The sequence below is a fragment of the Phalaenopsis equestris genome, unplaced genomic scaffold (genome assembly GCF_001263595.1).
Source record: "Phalaenopsis equestris unplaced genomic scaffold, ASM126359v1 Scaffold000041, whole genome shotgun sequence".
Taxonomy (NCBI): Eukaryota; Viridiplantae; Streptophyta; class Magnoliopsida; order Asparagales; family Orchidaceae; genus Phalaenopsis; species Phalaenopsis equestris.
This window is the reverse complement of record NW_018164483.1, coordinates 89,921-101,039: the sequence shown is the minus strand read 5'-3', so window position 1 is coordinate 101,039 and position 11,119 is coordinate 89,921.

Sequence of the window (11,119 nt, the reverse complement as noted above, 5' to 3'; positions counted from 1 at the left end):
TCAATGAATAAGAAAATTGGAGAACTTAATATGTATGGTAAAAAATCATATGCAAGGAATCTCAAGGCAATCAAATAGTCTCGATAAAAAGATTAGCATGCCCAAAAAAATCCTGTATTAATCATTTTAAAGTAAGAGAAATGTTGTAATTTACTTTTAGTCATTATATCATCACTATATAGGAGGGCCCTTTAATGTAAAAGGGCTTTTATGGTTCCCCCCTTTTGTAACAACTATTTTTTTATGAAATAAAATGGGTGCAAAAGCTGGGAACACCATATTCTCTTGAACCGGACAAGTCTTCCTCTCCTCTCTCTCTCTCTCTCTCTCTCAATTTCCTTTCCTCGATCCCTATGATCTATCCCTTGGGCATGGTCTAAAGGACAAATTTGGATTCAACACAACCAGAGTGACCTCTATAATGTCAATTAATTTAATTTTGAAATATATGAACATATATTATTAGTGAAATATAACAATATTTAATTTAAACCTATATATGCAAAAAATAATTGGCTATAAGAAAATTTAGTTTAGGCAAGATTGTAACCACGTATAAAGAGAAATATATGACGAATTTTAGTATGTTTATGCATAAAGTAAATCAGGCTAAAGAAAGACTTCATCTTATTAATTAAAACTATCTTTATATATCATCTCAAGGATCTATATATATTTGAACCTTAAGCATGCATATATTTCATATTATTTCATATCAAACGTGTCACGTGTACACACACACATATATATACATATATACATACATTCATACACACATATTAAGAATGATAATTTTATTAATTGTGATCTTAGTTTATTATTTATGAATATTTCATTTTATATTTGACAATTTAAATAACATTAAATTGTTTAAGGATGCTAACTTTAAGAATTAAACAAATACATATCAATATAGTTATTGGGCCTACGGAGATGAACTATGCGGTGTCGATTAAATGTTCACATGTGGGCTTATTACAAAAAGTATTATTGAGTATTGAAAAGATGGCTAATTTTGAAAAAGATGAACGCTTTAATCACGCGAGCTTTATGATCATGAAAAACTTTATTTGCAAAAATATTAGAGGGGCGATGCTTGAAAAAATGCTAATTAGTTTCTAAGATAGATGACAAACTGTTTGGTTGAGTTTGAATGACCATCATCAATTTGTTCTTTTAATGTATTTAGTTTTATTATAAGTGCTTATACTTGACATAAAAGAAGTCAAAATTATGAGAAATATTTTAGATTTTTAAAGCTGAAAATAAAAATTAACTTGATAAAAAAAAAAATAGAAGCTATAAATATGATTTTTATAGTGATTGTAATAGTAGATATTATGAATTATGTATTTATTAGGTTGTGGCATTATTCATTACTAAATCATGCTAGAGACTCCAAGCGAAAAATATATAGCTGAGAAGTAAAATTAAATCATTATGAATATGATTAGAAGTAAAATAAATCATTGTTCTTTAATAGAATTATTTTAGAGAGAAGCCATAAAACGGATGTCTATATCTTTAATAAGTTTAAAATAAAAGAGTATTTCTTCTTGATAGTGTATTTAAATATTAAAAATCTCTAATTTTTCTTTTAAGATATAAACCCAATTTATTGTGCTATATTAGCCATCAAAGAAAGTTATAAGATAATGTTTATCTCCACCTTCACAATGGATTAATGGGGCCGAAAATATGAAATTAGGAACGGGCGGTACTAAAAAGTACACAATTTTTCTTCAGGAAGTTAAATGATCATGGTAACCATCCTAAATGAAGCATTGTCTTCCTAATTTCCATTTTCAACTACCATGTTATGTTGTGTGATTGGTTGTTGCATGCCTGCAATATATGTATGTATATATAATATTCAATTTTGATTCTATTGAAGCTCAAAACAATTTAATTTCAATTTCAAATGAGGAGTTCATGCAGAATGGTCTAAAAATTTACTCCAATCTGAGGATAATTATATCAATGAAATAGATGGCCTTTCTACTAAAGAAAAGACCCGGTGTTATCTGTGCTTGCACAACAAAATACTTTTAGAATAAAGGCCCATTTTAGCCGTAACTAGGCCTTCTAACACATTAGGTAGCCCAAACTAGTTAGCTCAAAGCTAGCTACTTGATGAATCCCCAAATTATTTTATGATCTCAGATGCAATGGAAGATCTCTACTTGATATCATGATTTTGAATGGTTTTGCCATATGCAACAAATTTGGGGATGCTCTGCTTGGTACTATTTTGGATGAAGGGAATTGAGTCCTTCCTTATGTGTTATTCTTGGCTAATCTAGAATTTTTTAATGAAAGAATCTTGCTTGCTCAAAGGGAGGACACCGTTTTTATAACTCTCCTATAAAACACTACACGAAAACAACAAAATTATTTGCATGTCAGATTTGCGTCTAATTTCTGGTAAGCATCATTCAAGATACGTTTTGCGTTATCATATGCTGATACAAAAAAAAAATTATGTCATAAGTTGTGCTCTCCACTATACATTCCTTCTAAAACCTATCTCGTATGCAACCCCTACATTCTGCCAACCATCCAACGACCCTATAGTCGTCTACCACAGGAGATCACAACTCTAGCGATTCCTTATCTCTTACCGTTTCTTCGAGATGATTGTTTTTCCCTCCAATTCTATATTTTCTCAATTCCTTAGTTTTTTCTTTTGTCGATTTCTCAGTTTTGCTTTAAATTTTGGTTATTATGTTTTAGTGATGTGTTAGGGGTTGTTTGGTTGCATGTAAAATTTAGAAAATTCCAAAAAGTGTAAATCCTATAAATCCACCCTCTTTGTGGATTTAGTAAATCGTGATTTAAGCCAAATTGGAGGAAAAAAATTTGTCCCTTTAATCCCCACAACTCTTGCATTTTTGTATTTGTCTAGGGATTGTTAAGTAAATCCATTTGTTTGTATGTATGTATGTATGTATGTATGTGTGTGTGTCTGTTTGTGTGTGTGTGTGTTTTGAATCCAAATATGTCTTGTATGGTATGCGAAAGGATCAGAGTAGTAGGAACCATGAGGGAGAGGTAGTGAGAGATAAAGAAAGAGAGAATGAGAGATTAGACAACAACTTGTCACTATAGGTCAAACTGGGGTATTCCCGGGCTTTGTGACCCATTTTATACATTGGAAGTGGTGGTTATAAAGGAGAAGATGAGAGATTTATCCCTATAGATGATGAGTCTAGAGAGGAGCTAAAAATCCCCTAATACATGGTATGTTCCCTCTATTTATAGGAGATAGAGGGACAAATATGTAAAATTACAGATTTTACCCCTACTTTAGAGGGATTGTACAAGGTATTCTAGTCATTTTATTAGTAATAATTGATAAACCTACTCAATTAAAACTGTATTGTACATTGACAACATCATTCCCATTACACCAAAACAACCTTTAAATATGATTCTTTATTTAAAACCTCTAAATTGTATATGTATATTGTCATCATGCAAGTTATCAAACTTGAGTAAACTTAGTAAGTACGTTATTTATTATAAAGCATGATAGGAAAATAGATAATATGAAATAAAACAGTACTTAACAAGGCATTAGATGAACCTACACGAAATTAATTTTATAAAAACAATATTAAGCTACACATTTAGTAATAGATAAATTAGTAATGACCTAATAACTGGTAAAATTTTAATGCTTCAATTTAATTTTACATTTAAACATCTTTTAATTACTTTTTAATACAGAAGCAGCCCGCATTTAATACCACATAAAATCAATGTATTAAAGAGTAAAAGTTCAATCAAGCATACTCTTCTTATGATTCTCACATGTAAGTAATAAATTGAAGTTGTGTACAAGTATGATGAAGACATCATAGTTGTGCATATGGCAAGGACCAATGCTTAATTAATGGGCACTAAAACTCATTCATGGCTGAAAGACCAAACAGCTACACACCTCTTCTCTTCTCTCTCTTCTCGATTGACATTTTGAACTTAAGAGAGGGCAAAAGCTGCAGAATTTCTGCACACTTCTCCTCCTTCATAATATAGCCTGACCCACACTTTCCCTAATTAAGAATATAAAACACCACAACTACCTATCATTACTACGTATCGATGGGCTTCTTCTTCGCAACAATTAAAAGACGACAAGAACAACACAACGCACGAAGAGTTAATTTCTCCACCATAGCTTTCAAATCAGCAGCTACGGCGTGCACCGACCAACACTACTGGCTGATGAGGAATTAATATAAAACCATATATTAGGTACTAATTAATTCATTTATTAACTTATCTTGCATGTAATCAAATGAATATATGTATTTAAAGTTCCCAATATGTTGAGCACTAACATCCACACCACACAATTCTTAACAATTTATACATCTAACACCTAACAATATTCGTATTTGAAAGCATACTACTTAACGTCACACAAAAGACACCATCAACACTACTTTTAAGAAAATGCAATTGACCTTTTTATATTAAACATTCGGTGTTAGACAAATAACTACTGCGGAATTGTGTGTGTGTGTGTGTGTGTGTGTGTGTGTGTGTAAGAGAAAAAATTAAGTGATTAATTATTTGCTTGGGCACCTGCTCAAGGCTTGAGCAAATTATTGATGACATTTCTTTTCAAACGATATTTAAAATACAAAAAAGAGCTGATTTTACTCCAAGTTAATAACTTTTATACGAAACAACACATAAAATGGATATTTCCCCGAATATAATTCATGAGAATAATTACCTACATACATACATACTATTTATCTAAATAAGTTAATTAGAAGTTATAACTATGCATATGTACAAGAAATTGAAAACCAGCCATGACAGTAGAAGACCCATTTATAGAAAATAACATATATATATCTATATATGTTCAAGCCAAAACTCTCGGATAATTAAGAAAAAAAGACTATAAAATTAAGTGGTTGCTATCCCTTAGTAATTAATCCGATGAAGGCGTACGTGCAAGCATTAGCTGCAATTGATCTCGATCGTTTTCTACCTGTTATGCAGAGGATTAGAACCAGCAGGAACCATTCTCTTGTCCTCCAATGTAGCATTGAACTTCAACGAATTAGAAGCAAATGGAGGAGAAGATGGAGCAGCTTTCAAAATAACCTCCATAAGCAGAATCAGAGAAGCAGCCGCGACAATGAAGATCAGTATTAGGATTGCATGGATGAGCTTGGTCATGGCTGGCCTATTCTTGAGGAGCTAACAGGCTGGATCGAGATTGGCATTGGGGATATAATATAAATGAAGAGGAAAAAGTAGCGTTGGGGCATGAGAACTGGTCTGTCATATCTAATTAAAGGAGCTAAAACAAAAGGCAGAAGGAAGAGGCCAAGCTCAGATAGTGAGAGTAAAGAGAAGGGATAGAGGAGTGAGGAGTAATTGAATGGGGGCTGACAGAGAAGTCCGCAGAGGAAACCCTTGAGGACGCTGAATTTAGTGCTCATGCCACAAAGCAAACAAAAGGACCTTTTCTTTTTGCAATCCTTCCCTCTCTCTGCCACAAAGCAAACAAAAGGACCTTTTCTTTTTGCACTCCTTCCCTCTCTCTCTCCCTCCTTCCTTGAAGTTTGAGATGTCTTAAATTTAGAGCTACTATGGATACTGCCCTTTTGAGCTATCTTTCAAAAAAACTCATTTTAAAAATTTATTATTATTATTATTATTATTATTATTATTATTATTATTATTATTATTATTATTATTATTATTATTATTATTATTATTATTATTATTATTATTATTATTATTATTATTATTATTATTATTATTATTATTATTATTATTATTATTATTATTATTATTATTATTATTATTATTATTATTATTATTATTATTATTATATCCCTCATAAATATGATTATGTATTTACATGTATAAGACAAAATTATATTGCATTAAAAGTCATAATTTTTGGGTACCATCAAAATTTAATTAACTGTTGTTAATTAGTTTTCTAAATAAGAATCTTAACTACTGTTCACCTACCATCCCAACGACCGCTCACCTACCACATCTCATATAACTCTCACCTACCTCTTTCCGCATCCCGCCTACTACTCTCATGATTTTTATAAATAATCTCTTTTGGCTTAAAGATGATGTCATGCCAAGTCAAGTCCTATAAGAGAGAAAGAGAGGAAGAGAGAGAGTGTGTGGAAGGGAGAGAAGAAAATAAAGATTTTCTTGTAAACATCGAGGCACTCGTTGGAGTAATTCTTCGAAGAAATAAAATCTTATGCAGCTCCGTGGACGTAGAAAAATTTGTCGAACCACATAAATCTGTGCATCGCTCTGGTGTTTTTCTGCGTGCAATTTTTCTCGTTCCATTTTTCACTTTATTGTCGCCGTTTTTCACAATAATAATCACATCAACTTATGAATGAAAGTGCATTCTCTTTTCTTTTTAAAATGTTAATAATTGGCATATTTATATGTGTTATAAATAATATTAATATTAATAAAAATTAAGCATGTATGATAATATATATGATAACCTAAAATCTTATCATTCACAAAGAGTTTATATTGAATCTTTAAATTTATTACATTCATGAGATGTTGTTTTCCATTTCCAATGATAATTGCTCTACTGAATGAACATGGCATGATAGTGTATTTTTTTGTTATAATTTTTTTTTAACAAATGTGTTTTCTTTCAAATAAAATTATAATTTTATATTATTTAAAAATAACAGCAAATTCAAGTTAATTTTTTAATTCCATTTTTACATAACATAAATCACAATATTAAATAAAATACTTATAATTGGGATGGCCAATAACCTCGATAAATGACCTAAGTGCTACGCTCAATGAACTAGTGAAACGACTTTAGCCTGCCACAATTCGGCTGAGAGCCAACTCATTTAAAAATATTAATATAAAATATATTTAAAATATTTAGAAATTTAATAATTTATGCACTAAATTATAAAAATATTCAAAAAATAAACATTCATTTTCTTATATCAAGTTATTTTTACATTATTATTTTTAAAAATTTATCATTATTTTTTTTCATTTTATTTTAACATTTACTAATAAATAAAACTGCCTTTGTCATAGAATTAGACTCTCTCAATTTATTTAGCCTATATTTCAACCGGAGCAACCAAACAGTAAACTAAGATATGGGCCTGGCCCAAGAAAAGTTTGCCAGCCTCTACTACATGTCTGGTGAACAGATGTGGCCCATTTATTAAGTTCCATCCGTTTTGAAAGTTAATATATATATATATATATATATATATATTCTGATTTGATGATCAAATCATATTTGAATATCTTAAAGTAGATGTTCTACATGTTTCAAAAACTTTACAAAAAAAATTGTATAACCTTAAAACCCTATAATCATAAATAATCATTCTAATTCAAAGAAAAAATTATCAAAATAAAGGACGAAAAATATTATTATTTTCGTATGTGAAATAAATTTTCGTATCCTTCCTCATGAAAAGGAGCAATCTCATTAGAAAAGTTAGAACATTAAATTTTGATTAAAATATATTTAAATGTCATAAAAATAGTTGAATTTATTTTAAATTTAGTGCCAAGTAAGTTTAATCAACTTAACTTATGAACGCCATCTTTAGAGCCTGAGATATTTCGTTTGAAATGTCTAAAATTGAATAAACGGAACGTGATTTTAGTAGAAGTAGATCTAATAAGAGTATTATAACAGTAGGTGATTGAATAATTAGGAGAAATAATCATTTTAGATATCTCAGAACTATTGTTCAAAGTGATGGTGATACAGTTAGGGAGGTTATTAGAAGAATTCAAGTTGGATGGATACAGTGGAGGAATGCACTGTGTAAATTGTGTGATACAAAAGTACCACTTAAAATTTGAAAAAAGAAATTTATAAGATCGTCGCTACTGTTGTAGAGATGAAAATGTCTATGGCATAAAATATTGGTCTGTAAAAGAGAAACATAAAAATAAGTTAAGGTGTTGTAGAGATGAAAATTTTTAAGTGGAAGATTAGAGAGAGTCATCTGAGATGATTTTGTCACATTAAACACCGACCATCATGAAAACCTAGTTAAGAGAGTAGATGCTTTAGATTTAACTTATGCTAAAAAAAGATTGAGATATATCTAAAAAACTTGGGCATGTTGCGTACAAAATGTCTTAATTTATTATAATTAATAGAAATTATGAAACTTAATAGGACACAATGGAGAAAAAAGATACATATAGCGGATGCTATTTAATGGAATAAAGGCTTGTTGTTGCTATTGTTGTATATTTAATCAATGAGTTTTTTTTTCATAATTTTTTCATATCAAATAAACTCAATGAACTTAAACTAATTCTAATTAAATTAAAGTTAGATTATTCTAATTTTCTTATATAATTTAAGGTAATTATGTTTAAGGTAGCTTCACAGGTAACGTATAATTTTAAAATGAGTATCATGAATTTGTTCATAAAAAATATATCAATTTGATATTTATTTATAATGAGAGCTAGAAGGTTCACAACGGTAGAGTAATGAATTATATTCTTAGCATTGCACAAGAATTCAACACATATTAAGATGAAAAAAAAAACAACCAATAGAGACATCAAAAGTTTTTACGTGGAAAAATCGCACAAGAAAAAAATCATGAGGCATGACCCATCTGAAAAGTTTCATTATGAATAGTGATTTCATAGACTCATTGTCCCACAAAACGGGAAATTGTTACAAAGTCTTATGAATTACAATGTCAATGTGTTGATGTACATGTTGTAAGGAATGAACGGTGACCTATAGCGATTGGCGGTGGTCAGTGACGGTCGACAGTAATTAACGACGACAAAAGTGGTGTTGGACTTCAGTTCATTCTCAAAGCTTAAAGCTCTTCCTCAAGCCTCAAGATCTCCCCCTCTTTCATCAGAGGGGTGAGACTCTACTCATATACTTCTACGTGTAATTAATGCAGAAATATGAACAACTTCGATCAGATGATCCAGAGAGTTTCCTTTAATCAAACGATGTTTGATGGACATTTAAGTGCGTTAATGATGTTGAAATGAGTGATCTTAGGCTTGTTGGATTTGTCTTATCAAAATGCTCGATTCAACATAAAAGCTCGTTAGATTTAGCATTCATTTGATCCCCAAATATGCTCGAAAAACTTCTGAAAGTGGTTTAATGGCTTGATCAAAGCTTGAATTGACATGAATTACATCAATTTTTGTATCATTGGATTTGTCTCATCTTGTAAAACTTCTGAAGCCACCTACTCCTGTATCCTACTCTAAATATGATTAAATAGGTATTAGTCTAGTTTAGTAATTTATACAATTTTGTTGATCACGTGTTTAGCATAGTGAGTATTACAACCTAATTTCTTAAGAATATTTATTTTATTTCTAAAGTTTAAGCACATAAATGATGAATTAACCCGCACGAAAATAAAAATATTCATAAAGTTCAACTTAATATGGCTTGAAATCTACGCGAAGGTAGCAATTATGAATTCCATCACCATGATGTGGATAATTAACCAAGTCACAATTGAATTCCCACTTTCAATTAATACAAATAATTAATTCCACTTGAGAAAATCAGTACGATTAGTCATTTGATTAGCTCCTCTAATCATGCAGCATTATAGTTGGTGGACTGCTGCCCCAACTAGTCAAAGCCACAAAATTAAACTTTTCACAATCACCTTTATTTGCATTTGCATTTTCATATATATATATATATATGTATATCTTTTTAAATTACATTCACATTATGTTTGAATATGAATATTAAAGGCATGAAAGTTTGGTTCGCTTTATTATGTTAATTAATGAAAAATATTGGGTAATTGCAGCGTGGAATGGTAATTGGGAGAACTGGGGCCCACCAAAGATTTGAGGATTTGCTGATTGCGATGGGACATGATTTGAGGAGCCATATTTCTCACCAATTTCACTCAAAACTCATATTCCATTCACATTATTTCATATACATTATTTAATTTAGTTTCGCATTAAAAGCTCCTCCTCACTAATTCTTACGTGTAAGAACAGATTATTTGTATGTTGTTATTTCAACAAATTTTTATTTATGTGCACCAAATATATGAAATCTTTTGATAATATTATTGAATTTCATTTATTCATGATTCACACCCCAAAAAAATAAAATGCATGAGGAGAGAAAAAAAGATTAAGCCTTTAAACTTCATTGCTACATATTAAAGTTCAATTTTTGCATAGATACCCTTATCGATGCACGGAAAGGTGTATTTTATTTTTTTTTAAATGAAAATAGTGGTCATTTTTATGTGTTTTGAGAGATTAAGGTGTTATAAATGTTAAAAATACAATTTTGGTGTGTTGCATTACTTCAAACTACGCAAAGTAAGGGAGAAATTATCGTTGAAAAATTTGTAAATTCCATCAGTTTTCTAACATTTTCAATTAATTTCCAATGAACATAAATTTGTCATTAATTTTCTTGGTCTAAACAGATTTTTAAGGGCCTTAAGTCCATCATAAGTCTAAATATGTCCGCTTACTGACAGGCAAGAATTTTCAACTGCATTCTCACGATATTTGGTCGTTGGTTAAATTGTGAAGGGTTATTTCTGTCGATCTCTGCCTATCAAGAAACTAATAGACAAGTCCATCAATAGCTTTATAACCGGCATACAAGCCTTTTGCTATGCGAAAGAAGTCCATCAATAGCTTTATAACCGGCATACAAGCCCAACATAAATCTGCCTAAAAATTGTAACAGGAAAATAAACACTTGTCAGCCCAATTACAATTTCTACACCTCCAATTGCATCACAAATATAATATAACTAAACCCATATAATTTCATAATAATGTGGAGCCATATAAAGACACTAACAATGCACTAAACCACAAGAAATGAAAAATTAAGTACATAAGTGCCTCGGATTAATGCAAAATGAAAAATTGAGAACATAAGTTGTTTTGTCTATTAATTCATAAAAAGTTAGTAAATTATAATTATGCACTAAAATCTAATGTACAAAATAACTCATATCATCCTCTTCTCTACTCGCAATGTGGATGGTCATTTATGTCCTTTTGCTATACGAAATGTCAAAGCAGCGGTAGCACAAGCTCAAAGGCAGAA